General features: G+C 22.7%; 1 protein-coding gene and 1 pseudogene across 1 annotated transcript in view; both read right to left on the bottom strand.

The window, feature by feature from the left end:
• LOC113560999 (dopamine D2-like receptor) overlaps window positions 1-17,629 on the bottom strand; it is a 249,554-nt gene that overhangs the window by 107,590 nt on the left and 124,335 nt on the right. The window lies entirely within an intron of this gene.
• LOC113550756 lies at window positions 4,825-4,938 on the bottom strand (annotated as a pseudogene).

Raw genomic sequence — 17,629 nt, 5'->3', positions numbered from 1 at the left:
ATTGGCCATTTAATCAATGTCTATGTATGAAGTAAATTCTAATTTAAATATACTCGTTACCTATTATATTTTAATGTCGTGTGTTATGTTTATTTATAATTATATATTGTTATGGCAGTTCTAGGTTTAAGCAATTTGTATTCATATGAAACTGTCATGCTAAATCTTTGTACTTAATTGAATTTACCTACATAGTATGTCCGTGATATTAATAATAATACATAAATAATATCAGTTTCACGCACCGGTTCTATTAATTCGAATTTAATAAATTTCTAATCAATTAAATAATTTGTGTAGTATACCATGATATATTCATATAGTAATGTACAACGTGACTCGTATGATATCTATATAGGTATGTATATGCAAATAATTGAAACGTATAATGTCGTAGATTCTTAGCATCACTAAGGATATACATGATCATTACGATGCAATAATGTATCTATATGGGAATAGATAATAGATAGATTTAGACTCACTGATCACTATCGTGACATTATATATTACATATATTATCATTTAGCATATTATAATATACATATATATATATTACACCAATTACATATTTTTTTAAGATGTTAATAATTGGAAACTATGTCTTTCGAATTATTGTACAAATGGCCACATACGACGGCACTGTTTGACTCTGACTTGATATTTTTTTTTTTTTTGAAATATAAATCCTATTATAATATTATTTATATGACGTATGTACGAGTATATATTATATATTTAGAACAGAACAGTAATTGTCTTAACAGTTTAAAGTATTTTAACGTTTGATATCAATATTGTGCATTTTAAAATTGTTTCTACGTATCGATTATTATTAATATACTTAAATATAAAATGATTTAATTCGAAAAGGTAAAGTGCTTATAATAAGTAGTAATATAATATATAAAATAAATAATAGTTTAGATTTCCCAAAATGTCTATTTAGGTCATATTATTATAAATTAAAACTATACCAGATAGGTATTATAGATATTAAGTCCTCAGAGGTATCTAAATTGTGTATTATTTATTTATTTAAATAAAGGATGTTGCATGGCTTACCCAATTCCTCTTTAGCGGCTTAAAATTGGTATAAAAATATTGGTACTATACATATTTAATGGCAAACTTGATTTATTGAACAAAATTGATTATTATCAGTTTATCATTGATCACATATTATATTATTTTTTATAACTTTGCAAAATACTCTTCACTTCTCTATAGAATAGATAATATTTATTCTTAAAAATGTATTTCATAATTCCTAAATCAGTGATGTTATTTTTAAAATTTTTATACTAATCATTTACTAACGAATGTAAAATCCTAGTACAACAATAATCAAAACAATTTTATAGTAACAAACTATATCAAAATGATTAGTACCATTTTAGAGCAGATAACTCGATTCTAAGAAAGTGAGGTACACCTATAGTAACGTTATATTGGCATTCCTGTAAAAAATAATTTTTGCCGATTTTTGGGAGGTTTATGTGTGTAGTAAGACAGTGAGTTGTGTAAGCATATAATACTGTAGATATTTACAGAAAAAAAAACTTTTTAATAATTCCAAATCAAAAACCGTATTCCATTGAACTGGAATCATAATAATATATAAATACCTGCACAAGAGACGAATATTATTATTAAATCTAATAATCTTTCAAGATTGTAGTACTATAAATATACCATGGCACACATAATTTAATCATCGTACATGTCTCATGAATGTTCCAGAGTATTTTCATAACGCCTTTCTGGCTAGATACTGCTATTCAAGCGTAACCATTTTGCGACGTATGTAAAATAAAATAAAAGATCATCTCGAATTAGCGAGGTTAAAAGAGCAGAATGGTGAACGACGTGTGCTCGGAACAGGGTGAGATTAAATATTTAATTAGGGTCCAGGCTGTACATCCAAACGGAAAATCCTCTTTACTTCTCAGATATTACCGTTTTAATTTTGTCGGTTACCCGAGCTTATCGCCGCCATACGTAGGCGTTCGACAAAATAATATAGTGTGACCAAGTTGAACAATTTCTCTTTTTATCCTGATAATATCATCAGATTCTGTAAACTATTTTAAAGTATTCATATTATATACTTATACAGTCACAGTATTCAGAGCGTTTACATTATTTAATATACTATTACTCATGTTCACATACATGTTTTATTAAAATGTGAACATGATGCAAAAAAATATGATCCTAATCGCATCCCTTAAAAAATGAATGCATTTATATAAAATATGGTCTTTTATATCATAATGCCTAATTAGCTGTTTACATACCTATGTTTCTCACACGCTAAATACCATAATATTGTCATCGTCATCTTTATCGACAAAAAGAGAAAAAGTAGGTAACCGTTCTACTGAACAGGAAGTGTCAAGTGTACTTCGTCATTGAACAAGTTACTGGAATGTGCTATAATGTGTGAACAATTTCATTGATACTCGTAGATGAATTCATATTCATTACGTACAAAAAACAAACCGGAACGATGACAGTGTGTAAGTTCTACAGCCTGTAACCTACATTACTAAATATATTTTATAATATATTTCTAATTATATTATATCAATTTATTTTGTTATGAGGTATATGGTGGATTGAATTTATTTTTTACATTTTTTATATTATAAAATATTATTTATATTTAATTATTAAAATAGTTTATATTATTATTATAATTTTCGTAATTGATCATAATAATATCGCTATCTAAGGCTATTGGTTTAAATTGTATTTAGATAATGTTTACAATATAAATTTAACTTAAATTGAATTATATAATAATTTACTAGTTCGGTTTTCTTTAAAAAGTTAATAATATTAATATTTGATTGGAGGTCGGGTTGTATAGTGCTTCCCCTTATTGTTGAAATATGTAATGTTTATTTCTTAAGTCTGCATTTTTCTGTATTTAGTTTGGATGTGTTTATAATATAATCTACTCCACATGACTTACATGTAGGTGAGTTGTTTTTGGTCATGAGATGGTTATGTTATTAAAGTGTGCCCAGTTTGTAACAATATTATTAACTTTTGAGTCAATATTAACTTACCCTAGAACGGTAAATAGGTTCATAGTATATATATATATATATATATATAAGCAATAACATAAAATAAATCTAAATGTTTTTAAAGTGTTATTGTGTATATAAAATATAATAATATACGTTAAAATTTCAAATCCCTACGAAAAAATATTTTTGAATTTAACAAAAATAGCTAAAATTATTCGATAAATATGTAGTTTTATTCAAATTTAAATTCCAAATGTCAATATAATTTTTAATTTTATTAATAATAACTTAAAAGGAACTTTAGATAAATTGAAACATTATCTTATTGACAATTATTAAAAAAAACTTAAAATCATACATCTTTATAAAAAGGTGAAACACATTTCCTAGACTAAAATTTGTTTAAAGATGATGATAATGTCAACTTTGATATTTTCAAAATTTACTTTTTTGTAATTGAAAACAGCATATAAGAAAAAAATCAATTACTCAAAGAAAGATAAGAAAAAAAATAATAATAATAATAGTAATAACTTAATTGTATACCATTATATTATATTATAAGAATATCTCAAAAATATCTTTCGAAAAAAATAATTTGATATAGTGGGCATTGAAATGAACAAAACGAATAGAAAAATATTTGAGAAATCGTTGTAAAAAATACAATAACAGAAGGAAAAATACTTTTTGTACTTCAGATAGACAACGAATAACAATGTAATATTGTACATGTCCATATATCATAACTAGATATTTACAAATTTACAATATATTCTTATAATATACAAGGTGATCCTTTTAAGTGTCTACACTCGTTATTTCAAATAAATTTAGTTTTATTTTAAATATGTTTTTATTATTATTATTCAATGTCATTATGAAACAATATTTAAAAAAAATATATATTTCTAAAATATTTTAATTATTATTTTGTTATCATATTTTTTTTTATACGTTTTTCGCTTTTTTGAAAGACAACATTTATATTTTTTAGTAAGTTTCTAATCAGAATTTTAAAAATTCAAATTTTTATCTAGTTACTATATTATAAGTATTTAAAGTTTTGATCAAAAGAGTAGTGACACACGGGAACAAAATGTTACTCTACTACCTACTCTGCTTATCTAAACTTTAACGCAGTATGTCCTGGACGATGGTCTCAATAGTAGGTAGATAAATAAGACATATTATTGTTTCATAAGTTAATATACTAAGTATATTTTTTGTATAGTTATTCTCATATTGTAATATGTTTTAAACACAACCCATTTATACTATTTATACATGACCATAGAAAAGAACATAGTTAACATTTATATTTGTACTAAGCCTAATCAATTTAAAATTGTCATTTTATAGATATAATTATTACTAAAATAAAAAAAAAAAACAATTAAAAAGAGCTAATAATATAAATTTAATAATATTAAGTTTTAGTTCTATTTTTAAAAGAATAATTTGTGTTAAAAAAAAGAAATCGTTTTATAACTTATAATACAATATGATAATTTTATTAAATTATTAAGACATTAATTAATATATAAAATAGTATTTTTATTTTATAGTTTAATGGTTTTCTATAATATTATTTAAAACAAAAATAAATTAGCTTTTTACAATTAATATTTCAATCAACATATAAATTGTATTGGATCTTAGAACTGTATAAAAGATAACCAATTTGGAATATTTAATTCAAAAGATATAGATGTAACGTTTTACACCTACATTAATTAGGCTACGTTTTCCAAAAGTAGTAGGATATAATACAGATTTAATATTAAGTAAGGCAATTAAAAAAATTAAAAATTCACACTTCTTTGAGTGCACCCCTCCACGGAAATATTTAGTAAAAGGCGAAAGATTTTTTCTTATTTTTAGCATTATAAAAAATATTATGACCAAAAGTCTAATATCTTCAAAGCTAATAAATTATATTATACATTTTTTTTTAATTATAAAAACAGAACTGACATTGTCAGTTTGCTGTATATTCAGAATAGATTAAATTAACTGAGTATATTATAGGTTTATCAACAATTATGTATTGATATAATTTTAAGTAGTAAGTAATTTTATATTTCACACAAATTCGTATTCTATAGATATTTCATAGTAAATTACCAATTGCTGAACTGTTGCAATGTAAATAATAATCAAATATTTGAGATTATTATTATTTTTTTTTAATAGGTATTATGAATTTATAAAATACACATTTATACAGTTTATTTTCCTAATAGAGTAAATTTCCATTACAACGAATACTAATACAACAAGAAATCTCGTTATAACGAAATTCATAGAATTCCCCTGCCAAAAAACAGGGCTTATTAAAATTTTCGTTAAAACAAAATTTCCGTTATAACAAAAAAAAATTTGGCCTTCTGGAGTTCGTTGTAACGGGATTTTACTGTATATAGTTTTTAATCTCAAAGAATATATTCATATTTTTTACTTATAATAAATTAAATATTTCTTGAGTCTTATTAAATTTCCAAAAATATTTATTCTTTACATGTAATTAGTTTATCACGTCCCCTACCTAAAGATACTGCAATAAATACAATTTATTGATAAATGAATTTAGTCAATTTAATTTGCGTGATCAAATAAGACATATTGAGTACGAAATTTATATTTCTTATTTAAATTTGTAAAATAGTTACGAATTTATCAATTCTATAAATGTAGTTATGTAATAACATCCATTAAGCGTGTCATAAAATATTTTATAACTTCCTTTTCTTTTTCATTTCAACCCGTTAAAAACATTACAATAATTATGAAGTAATGCCCATCATAGTTAAACGTATATTAGTTTTTAAATATATAATTATAAGCTAGTTCTATAATAAACTAATTATTTTTAAAAATTTTTAATATATTAATATGTCAATACGCATTAAGCGTTTAAAACGAATGATCAATATCGTAAGTATAAAATTGAATAACAAAAATTAGAATAGTTACTAATGTACAGAATGAAAAATATTGCGTTTTCGTATTACAATCACTATATATAATATAGTTAAATAAATCAAAATTTATAATTTTATTTTTAACTTGTTATAAATTATGCTCTAATACTGTAATTATATTATATAAGAAGTGGTTAGTAATACTCAGACAGCAAAAATATGTTACTATAATATTGTGTAAATAATTATAGTGAGTCTACTTTCTTTGTGTTATTAAAAATCTAACAATATTTTATCACTAAATTATTCAATTAAGTTATGATTTATCATGTGTCCAAACGTATGTAAATATTTTAGTTATATTTTGTTAATCGTTGTAATGCTTAAGTATTATTTACAAATATTTGCTCTTAATGATTAGGAATATCCTAACAACTAAATTATCATAACTAAATCCAAATAAGTCATAACATGATTATTTTAACCTACATTTTTTTTTCAAAATTTCTCATTTACGAAATAAAAACATAAATTATTATATTAAAGTAGATTAAGAATTTGAGTAAACTTTTAATAGATATTTATGTAGATGTAGATTCATTATTAATCATGATTGATAATTAATTACAATTTATGTTCATAATAATGTTATTAATGTTCTTATTTATAGTTCCTAATAATAATAAAAAAAAATTATGATTAGTATTTCTTTGGTACTTCCTTGATTAATTTTAGCATAATATCAAAAAGATTTTTCAACGTTATTACAGCTAGTTATTAGTTATACTAAAACTGATGGATATTTTGTTACAATTAAAACAATCATAAAATTTAAAAAATTACATAGTTAATGTTATTTCTCAAATCAGCATTATGTCATTATTTTTGAGAAAAAATATTATTTTAGCTCCCATATTTAGGTAAAAACCGCGAGTTTCAATGATGGTTTTTATCTCCAAATTATAAAAAGAAACTTTTAAATATGTAATAACTATATTAAAGTTGTGTAAAATTTCAATAATTTTAAATAAAATGTAATACTATGACAGTTTTTTTTTTTTATAAATTTGTATAAAAATATCTTGACTATAAATCTTGTTATAAAAAGTTTAATGGTTAATTTCATTAGCTTAAATAGTCGTAATTATTACAAGTTAGAAATCAAACACGTACTCTAGTTTGTATATTATAACGCAAGTAACTGCTTTTAACGGCTATCTATATAGCAATATTTGTTACACAAAATAATTTTACACAAGTCGAATATTATTACTCATAGCATACTTTGATTAATTACTATATCAATTTATTTTAATTTAAATGATTATATATTTAGAGGATGCGAATCATAATAGCTTTTATAGAATTTTTAATAGCTCAATAATAACATGCTAATTGTATGATAGTGTCATAATAATATGCTCTGAAATATACTTAAAAATATATTTTTTAAAAAGCTTAAAATTATACACTAATTAGATCATCATTAATTTGTATTGATGGTATACGTTTATTAATTATCCATAAATCATACACGTCTTTTCAATTATAATTTAAAAATAATAAAACTTGTCCTACATAAATTATTTCTATAGCTTACTATTTATTCAGCCGAAAAAATTACTTTAAAGCTTGTATAACAAAAACACTTCAGAAATATCGTATTATTATAATACGAATTTCAGATTAATTATTATTGTAATGTTAAATCCTCCAAGGCGTAATCTGTCATCAAAATAATGATTCTATATTTACAGAATTGAATAAAACTGAAACTGTAGCTGACATGTTTGTCTGTATTAACGCTTCATGGTCGAGACAAACTGTGAAATATTTTTAGGTTTCTAGTCCACTTGACAATTTATTGTTTACACCACATGTTAAAGCGGTTTAATGGTTATCAAATACTTAGCATTGGGTGATTATAATTTGCAAACTATATATGTGAGTTTTGAAAGAAAACGTTGGTATTTGATGAATTGCATTCGGTTCAAATGGTTGTTATTTATGATTTCTTTGCCATAAACAGCTTTTCGTAATTCAATAGATTTTTCAACTCGGCAGGTTCTTTACTTGATGTGGTTTTCTCAGATATATTAAACATTGTGTTTTATTTTACCGTTGAGTTGTTGTTTACTAAATTAACAGGACAACAGGATTAAATACGAACGGATGACTTTTAGTTTTCCTATTTAATTTAAAAATAATAAATAAATGAAAATAATAATATTAAAACGCATTTAACACATACTATTAAACATATTATAATACAGTTGTATAGGCTTATAACGTGGGACCTATACGTGGGGCTATATCCGCCGAAATTTTGTCCAAAAAACTCGTCCAAAAAAAATGTAAAATGTACCATTTTCTATGTCCATGTATGAAAACTGAAACGGTTTTCTATTATTAATTAATAACAAAAATGTAAATGACATACCTTAAATATTTTATAATTATAATTATTCAATTATTTTTATATTATATCATATTATTAACAATATTGTTTTATACCTATAATAATAATGATTTTATTTGTGTACACAAATAATATTTTATTATAGTTATAATAATTAATAAGATTGTGGTTTTATTTAATATTTTTTTGAATCATATCAGTATATTTATATAATATAAATATTGAAATCCGTTCTAATTTTTTTTTTTTTTTAAACAGTTCATTATTGTGGTGTACTATATTATACTATATAATTAAATAAAAACTGTATAGATAATAATTATGATGTTATAATTTTGTATATTATTTATTTATATTATACATTCAAATGTACTTTATATTAGGCAAAATACGCGTTCAAATCTAACCTATATTTTTTGTTAGATTATTTACCACACGCACATTAAATATAAATAAATGAATATTAATAATTATAGAATTTGTAAAAGTTATTAAAAATATTATACTTTTTTTGCTTTAACACGTTTTGGTATTAATGAAGGAGACTGAAAGAAGTAACTTTAATTTGTCTTCATATTTTTCTTTTAAATTTATGTTTAATAACCGAAGCATTTTTTGACTATAAATTATAGACTATCCATCCCGCCTTTCCTATTACATTCATCACGCTACAAATATAATATATTGCAAAAATAATAAATAATGAACACAAAGCAGACAATTATACCATTTTACACGTAAAAATAAGTACGTTTGTCACGATTTTACAGTTATAAATAAAAATGTTTCTTGATGTTATCAATCACGACAAATATACATTAAAATCTAAAAACTCTATAAACTGAAATACATAAACTTTTTATATGCCTTTAAAACTAAAATAGGTAATTATAGAAAATAATTGTATAGGTTTTTTATATTGACGTCGTGGTATTAGAGTATATGTGATTCGTTTATACGCCCACATATTTTGTATACATTTCAAAAAAAAAAAATATTTACAATGTCTCTACAGAGAGAGATTTCAAAGTTATATTTTTTCAGAAAATTTTAGAGGTTATGGAAGTAGATAGGCTTACTATTAGATTAAGTTTTTAAAATATACTTTTTTTTAGTGACTTGTATTTTATCCATGCTTTTGAAAAGCATTACTTATTTTGCGCAACACTTACAGTTTAACATCATAAAACGTGACACGAATCTCACAGTCAGAAAAGTTATCCTATGACTTAATCAGTTCAAACACTGATCCTATTTCAGCCGATGTATGCTACTTCTACAGTTCTTTTTTTTAACGCATCTATATAATACATTTATTAATAATTCATATTTTATTTTTGGGCGTCGATAACACATTTTTATTAAAACTTCTACGAAATGTTTAAAAATTACCTTTTACAGACAACCTATAATTTCATAAGATGATATTTAGAATTATAGAAAATAATATCAATCATTTTCTAAGCGTAATTTATTTTTTTATTAGTGTTTGAATACGCTTTTAAATTCATCAAGAATTTTTTTTGTTTCTGTGATTATATTAGATATTATTAAGGTTAGTAATGAGCTAAAAACATCACATTTTTGTTAACTAAGCACTAAAATAAATACGTAATTTGAAATTTTCGTATTTGGTATGGGTTTATTCAATATGATTAAATATTGATTCTAGTCAAAGGTCAGCTGTTATTTTATGTTCAATTATATACATAATGTAGGTACTCACGTACTATGTTATACTTAGTAAAATAAATAAGGATACTGGATAATACACTTGAATACTTGATAAGAAATTTGTGTTTTCTCTTTTTATACCTAATAGTATCTTTAACACTATTTACATTGTACATATTAAGTATATATATATATATATATATATCAGTAAAATGTGCAGTATACTAATAAATTAACTAAATTATTTTATACAAAGATCACTGCAAAAAAATATTTTTAAGTGTAAGAGTAAATAGTAAATACTTCAAAAGAATATATTTTGTTTTTTTTATGTAGAACGTTTTATATTATGATACCTGCAATACTTGAGATAAGTATACTCGTCCGCAATAAATTATATTTGCATATTATTATTAATTTTTTTTTTTTTATATTCTGCATCGAAAACTTGAACATTAGTGTTACATGAACTAATATTATAATAATGTACGAGTATTATTTACAAAATGTACTTAATTTATACAAAATAAAAATTATATAAAAATGTTTACTTTATAGTATAATCAGTATAACTAAACAATTATAAGTACTAAAACAGCTAATAATAATATTTATAATATTTATAATTGTAATCTATATAGTGGTAGAATTGATAACTGAAACATTTATGACAATATTAATAAATCAAACATAATATCAAGCAACATTTATTAAGAACATATAATTTGAAATCGATACTTTATATTTTGAGTTTTTGTTAAAAAAACTAGATTTATTTTTAAAATCGGGCTCTAAACGTTCTGCTTATTAATGACTTATTTTAAGTTCACATTATATGTATTCTTGCCTCTCGGAATTCATAAAATAGTTGTTTTATTATTTGTATGGTACCTAATTTTTTTGATATCATATTATAAATTATAATTTTCGAGTAATATTTGTATAAAAATGTTCCTATGATTAAAATATATTTTTTTTTCATTTATTTATAAAAGCTATTTTTAAATTTATTAATTGCACAAAAAAACATAATAAAAACAAATCTAAATGAAACTACTGTTGAAGTTTTTTCGATATCATTTTTTTTTTTTTGTTCAAAATAGTTGGAAATTTTGTAATTTTGTAATGTAAAGTTCAATATACGAAACATTTTCGATCGAATTATGTACCACATACGAAAGTTATAGAATACTTTTATTGAATTCAAGAGTATTTTCAAAAAAGAGGAAAAAACACCACATTGTAAAAACCAATAGCTTATTTAGTTTATATATATATGTATGTATAAAATCTAAAATACGTCATCGAAAATTCAGCATTTATCTTCACTTTCTATCGTGAATGATGTTCAACATTTCGTAGAAAGTTTGGGAACTCTAACGGTTTTTTATTCAATTGTGCTATACAAACGTTTTACTATTGTACGTTGCAGAAGTGAATCGAACATACTACGATGTATATGATATTTGGTCAAAGACATCTATCAATATATTATTTTGGGCGTAGTGCCTTAATATTATGTTAGTTTATATTACGAATATAATGAATATATTATATAGTATATACACAATATTTACCTACTACTAATAAAAATTCACTTAGTAGTATAATTGTTATTAAAATATAAAGACATTATGTAAATTGATTTCTGTAAAAAAATGAATTTTGCTATACGTAGGTACATGCCTATGTGTGACTTCGCTAACTCAATTTACATTTGGAGTATTAATATTAGTGTGTGTTCAGATTATAATATTATACGCACTGTTCTTGGATAATATTGTATTATATATATTATATATTAATAAATATAAAACGCTATAAATATATATTTATTATTATTATGTTTGTATTTATTATGTGTATTATTATTTATGGACTATAATTTATATAAATATAAAATACAATTTTTTTTGTCAATGAAATATTAATTAAAAAAACCTTTAAACTTAACGATCTACTATCATATAATATTATCAACAATTTTGAATAATATTATGTAGATAAAGATAACTATAGGCTGGGTTGAAAACTACCCAAAGAATTTGTATTAGGTACACTACTGCATATAACATTCACATACCAGAGTATTTTTCATTTCATTTCGTTTAAACAATAATACAGGTGAACATCCACAGAATTTGTAAATTGCAACAAAAATGTAGAATCTAGATGTTTGAGTATTATACCATAATAAATAACGAGTGACTAAGCATTTTCATATTTTATTCTTTTAATAATAATAACTTTTGGGTAGTATAATAGATATATTTTTTTTTAATTTTTAAAATACAAAGGTAAATATGTTGCAAATTTCTAAATAATTTCTAAATACTTTATTTAAAAGCATATCTTTGTTATATTATTTTTTAATAGATTTTAAATTTTTGGCTATTGTATGCGTTTAAAATGAAACTATTATATATAATATCATTACTATTATACATTTAACTATGTGAAATCAATAATAAAAAAAAATATATATTTTAATGGTTATTATCTTTTATATATATGTATAATGGATTATTTTCAGTGTATTTAGTTGTGATTTAAATAAAGCGATCGTCTATCTAGTAATATTTGCTAGGTGATAATATAAAAGGTTGTCAGGTTTGTGATAGAGATAGAACAATGTTAAATCGTTACAATACAAAAGTTGAATTATTTGCAAACACAACGGTAGACCAATTTAAAACTCTGAACACTACAAATTGGGTTGATGAACAAGTAAACAAAACTATTGAACAACAAGAACATTTCATTTATCTAAAAATGACAATCTTTTCTCCAAATTAAGTTTGAAACGTAGGTAATCCTAATTGCAAAGCACTAGATTCCGATAGTACATACAACTGTATCTTTAAGAACTATGCGCTTAAATGTGTTTGAAAAATTTGTCAAACAATAACGATTGTACTTAAGTTGGCTATTTCAGTAAGGATTAACACATACGCAAATTATAACGATTTCAAATTTTAAAATCCTTTTAAATTGTAAACATTCCTAGTAAGCACTCTGTCAAAAATCTTCGAGAAAACATTATTAAATTGAATTGAAATATACTCAATGCTAAAACCTTTACTGAATTACCAAAATTTATACTTCACTCAGTTAACTATAAAGCTGATTTTATAAAATAAATATTATTGTTTATGTACCTATAATTGTAATAAATCATTCAATCTTTAAATATTAAAATTTGTATTGATTTGTATTATTTAAAATAAATTATTTACTGTGAAAATATATATAACTTCATTAAAAAACATAACGTCCAATGATAAACCTTTATAAATTAATCGTTGTGATTTTATACCATTGACATGTAAATATTGTATTTCAATTTCAATATCATATATGTTTATGTTAAAAAATGGTAGTCGAAGCATTAATGCGTTTTGAAGGGTGAAAACATATTGCTGAAACCTTAAGGGTTTTGTTTGTTTAATAAAAGCATCATCGCTATCACCAAAAGTGTGTTTAAGGTATTTATGTGTATGGTATAAATATATAAATATAACGATATAGGGTAAAGTATGACGAAAAAAAGCCAAGAAATGACAAGAGTTTTAAATTGCAAATTTGTAGATATATGAAACCATACTACTATTCTACTCTACTGTTGTTTATGTATTATAGAACAATACATATATTTATATATTATATTGTATTTTACATTGGTAAAAGAAGGCGTTTGTCGTACAAAACAAACGTTTCAAAAAGTTTTTAGAAAATGCCTGCAAAGGACACATTTTCATTTTGCTACCAGCCATCTTTTCAATTGGATTATTTTTCTACCTTTTAGTAAGTATTTACTTTGCCCATGACGTATGTGTGTTTGGATGTTCTATGACGAGGAATATAAAACACAAAAAAAAAAACCATCACATATCTGTACTTAAAAGAAAAATTCTAGTTGTATGAGTCAGATATTCTGTGGAGTGATTTCCATTATCGGTTAAGCCAGAGTAGATCCTTGTATAAATAACATTATTACTCAGGCGGATTTCTATCAGTACGTTGCAAATTATAAATGTAAATTTTTCGACTAAATTCAATTGTATTTTGTCCATACGTCTATTTGTTCAAGTGAAACATAAAAATTGACAAATTGCACTTGACAAAGCAGTAATATAATAAATTCAAAAAGAAAAAATAATCATAATATTATAAAGTTGTAAGATAAAATAATAAATTAAATACAAGCAAAAACTAAAATTTTAACAACAACTAAAACCCTTTATTTTTCATTGGTTGGCTAAAATTAAGTTACTCAACAATATTAATTTTAATTTTTTTTTTTATAAATATTTTGAATAATTAGACAATTTATTTATTTATTTTTAAATAAAAAGAAGTTAAGTTTGGTCTTTTTTATAATATCCATCATTAACCTAACCTAACCTAACCTAACGTTATTTAACAACACATATAATAAAAATTTATTTAAGACAAAATTAAAATAGTGATAACGATAAGTACCTATGTTATTCAATTTGAGAGTAGAGAACCCAAGTACTTATATGTTTAAATATATGAATAGAAAAAACGCAAAAATAATTTGAAACTAAAAAAATAGATTAAAATATGAATTTTTACAAGGGCACTTAATTTTAATAAAATAATTTAATTTTTACGGTTAAGAAAAAAACGATGTGCAGTTGAATCATTTATAATTAGTTTTATTAGTTTTACGATAGAGTAGAAAACGTTTATTGTAAATTGTATAATATGCCAACGGGAGTTTAAGTACAATATGGTTCATAATAAAGTATATTATTTAGTAAGAATAATTATATGTTTTTATATAAAAATCAATTCCTACAGAGGACTAAAAAAAAAGTTTAAATATTAAATTAATGGATTAGAAAGAATTAATAATCAATGATATTCAGAATAAGAAACAAAAATAATAATAATATAAAATGAGATAAATAACTTGTAATGTATTAAAAATAGAAAAACGTTTGTTAGTAAATAAATTGAATATTATTATAATTTCCCGAAAATGAAAATTCAATTGTTGAAATAAAATGTGAGAAATCAGCTGATGTAGAAAGTATGACAAAACTATCATTTACGATAATGTAATAATCTGGGTAATAAATGTTAATGTATTCGTTGAATGGATGATTGATATTGTATGTGAGATTAGGTTTAATAAATTTATGGAAATACTATTTAAAAAAATGGATTAGCATTTAATGTTAGAAGGTGTATAAGAAATAAGATCGGTTTAACCAATTACAAGCCATAAATAATAAAATTGAAAGAATATGTTATTAATAAAAACTTATTATTTTATATGAAAAAATAATTTTTTTTATTTAATTATTAGGTTAAAAATGTTATTTTATCAAGTCTAAATACGATTGTTTTCAATAATATTTATGAAATGTAATTTTCGAGTGATGTGTGCTCTTATAATAATATTCTAGTTCTATACATATTAAAGTAACCCCCCAATCCAAACTTAGATTTTTTCAGCCTAACGATAAACTGATCGATTTGATTTTGGAAATCGACTATAAATAACTATAATATGGTTAACCTTAGGGATAATCGTGGGGAATTAACTACACGGATATTATCTAATATTTTATTTTTTGAAAAATAATACGTTATAAGTTGATATTATGTTTCATATTTATCAAGTTACAATTATGAGTTACTGAGCAATATAATTTATTTTATATGCATAAGAGTGTTTATTAGTAGGTATGTATTTTTTCTTATGATCCATTGGCTAACTAAAAAAATATTAATAAAAAAACATAACTTAAGTTTTTAAGATGTAGGTATATCAATAAATAATATACGCTACCTATTAAAAATCATCACAACTAAAAAGAAACAGTTTTTTCTATGTTGCTAAAAAGTAAAATTGAACTTAAATTGATTTATATTCTCGGAAACGAGTTGAGCTTATAAACAGGAATAAAAAAAGTTGCTTTAAGTAAAAAATATAAATAAATGAAATATTGTTACCTCTATACCAGATGAAAAAAAAATGTACCAGAAACTGAGAAAAACCTTTTGACTGAATGATAAATCATAATTTATTTTTTGAGATAATATATAAATAAATAAGTTTTAAATTAAGTACAAATACTATATAAGCTGATGCTTGAAACGTAAAATTATATATTTGTGTTTAATGTATAGTTTATAAAATGTTTAAATAAAAATATTATTTAATATATATATATATAGTAGTGATAATAAATACCTACCAATAATATATAATATGTATATTACTTTATTATAAATTATAACTTCTATTATTTAATGCATTATTATTTATTAATTTTTGTTTATTATAGACCGAAGTTGTTAAATATTTATCATATTATACCGTATGTTCCAATTATTATTTTATTTTTTTTTTTTATGTTAAGAGAAATTTTAGTTAGATACTGTTTTTATCTTAACGATTATAGCTAGGTAGAACATAGCATGTGTGTTACTAAAATTCCAAGGTGGTCATCCATCTAGGAAGTATATAGCAACGGAACTTCTAACTCAACACTAGCGCCTTTAGGTAACTGCGCCACGCTATTCCCAACTGGTAGATATTTTATACTGACGAAACGAAAGATTGAGTTAAACAAGTGAGTCGTATTCATGCTCTGGTTATGATGATGCTTGGCCATATTGGTGTGAGTTGAACTCCGAAATTACATATAATTTTTAACTATGTTTTTAATATTTGACAAATTGTATGTATTGCAGGAACCTTGATAAGTCAATATTCAAAGAAAATGCAACTTATGCAATTTCGACTAATCGATGTTTGTCTGTATTATAATATTTTATTTCATAAACATTTTAACTAAGTTACATCAACAACATTGTTTAATATTCTCAAAAGACTATATTTATTATTACCTTTAATTATTGCAAATATGTAGGTAAACCATAAAAATATATAATCAAAATATCCGTGATTTTTTTTTTATGTTTTCAATATGTTATAATATATTATGTTATTGTTGAATACATTAAAAGTAAAAGGAGATAAGTTTATCTTTATTGTTATTTTGATATAAAAACGAAAAGGTTTAGTATTTCAAATAAGGTCATTGTGAGATCATTCAACACTACGATTTTACTTACACCCACTTACTATATTATGTTCATGTATAGGATAAATATATATACATTATTCAAACATTTATATGTTTCTCCATTATTGTTCACATGTATGATATTTCCAACAACCGAATAACGAAAGTTTATCACTCAGAAAATTGTTTCTTATTAGAATACGGTTAAAAACGGAACACTAAATATTGAAATATGATATGTATATGGTATATGTCAATTCATTTTTAAAAAGGGGTTGAAATAAATTATTTATGATTTATTTGTATTTCATTATTATGATAACTTGTTATTTAAAAATAAGTATTAAAATAAACCAACTACAATATTAGTATCATAGACATAGATTTAATAAATAAGTCAAAAAATTGAATTTTACCAAATAAACCAAAAAAAAACTGAATTATGAATTTTTAAAAAATATGAACATCGTTCAACATAACTATTATGTATATTTTTTTTTATTT

Source organism: Rhopalosiphum maidis, chromosome 1 (assembly GCF_003676215.2).
Source record: "Rhopalosiphum maidis isolate BTI-1 chromosome 1, ASM367621v3, whole genome shotgun sequence".
NCBI lineage: Eukaryota > Metazoa > Arthropoda > Insecta > Hemiptera > Aphididae > Rhopalosiphum > Rhopalosiphum maidis.
The sequence above is the reverse complement of the archived record's forward strand: the minus strand, read 5'-3'. Positions and strand labels throughout refer to the sequence as shown.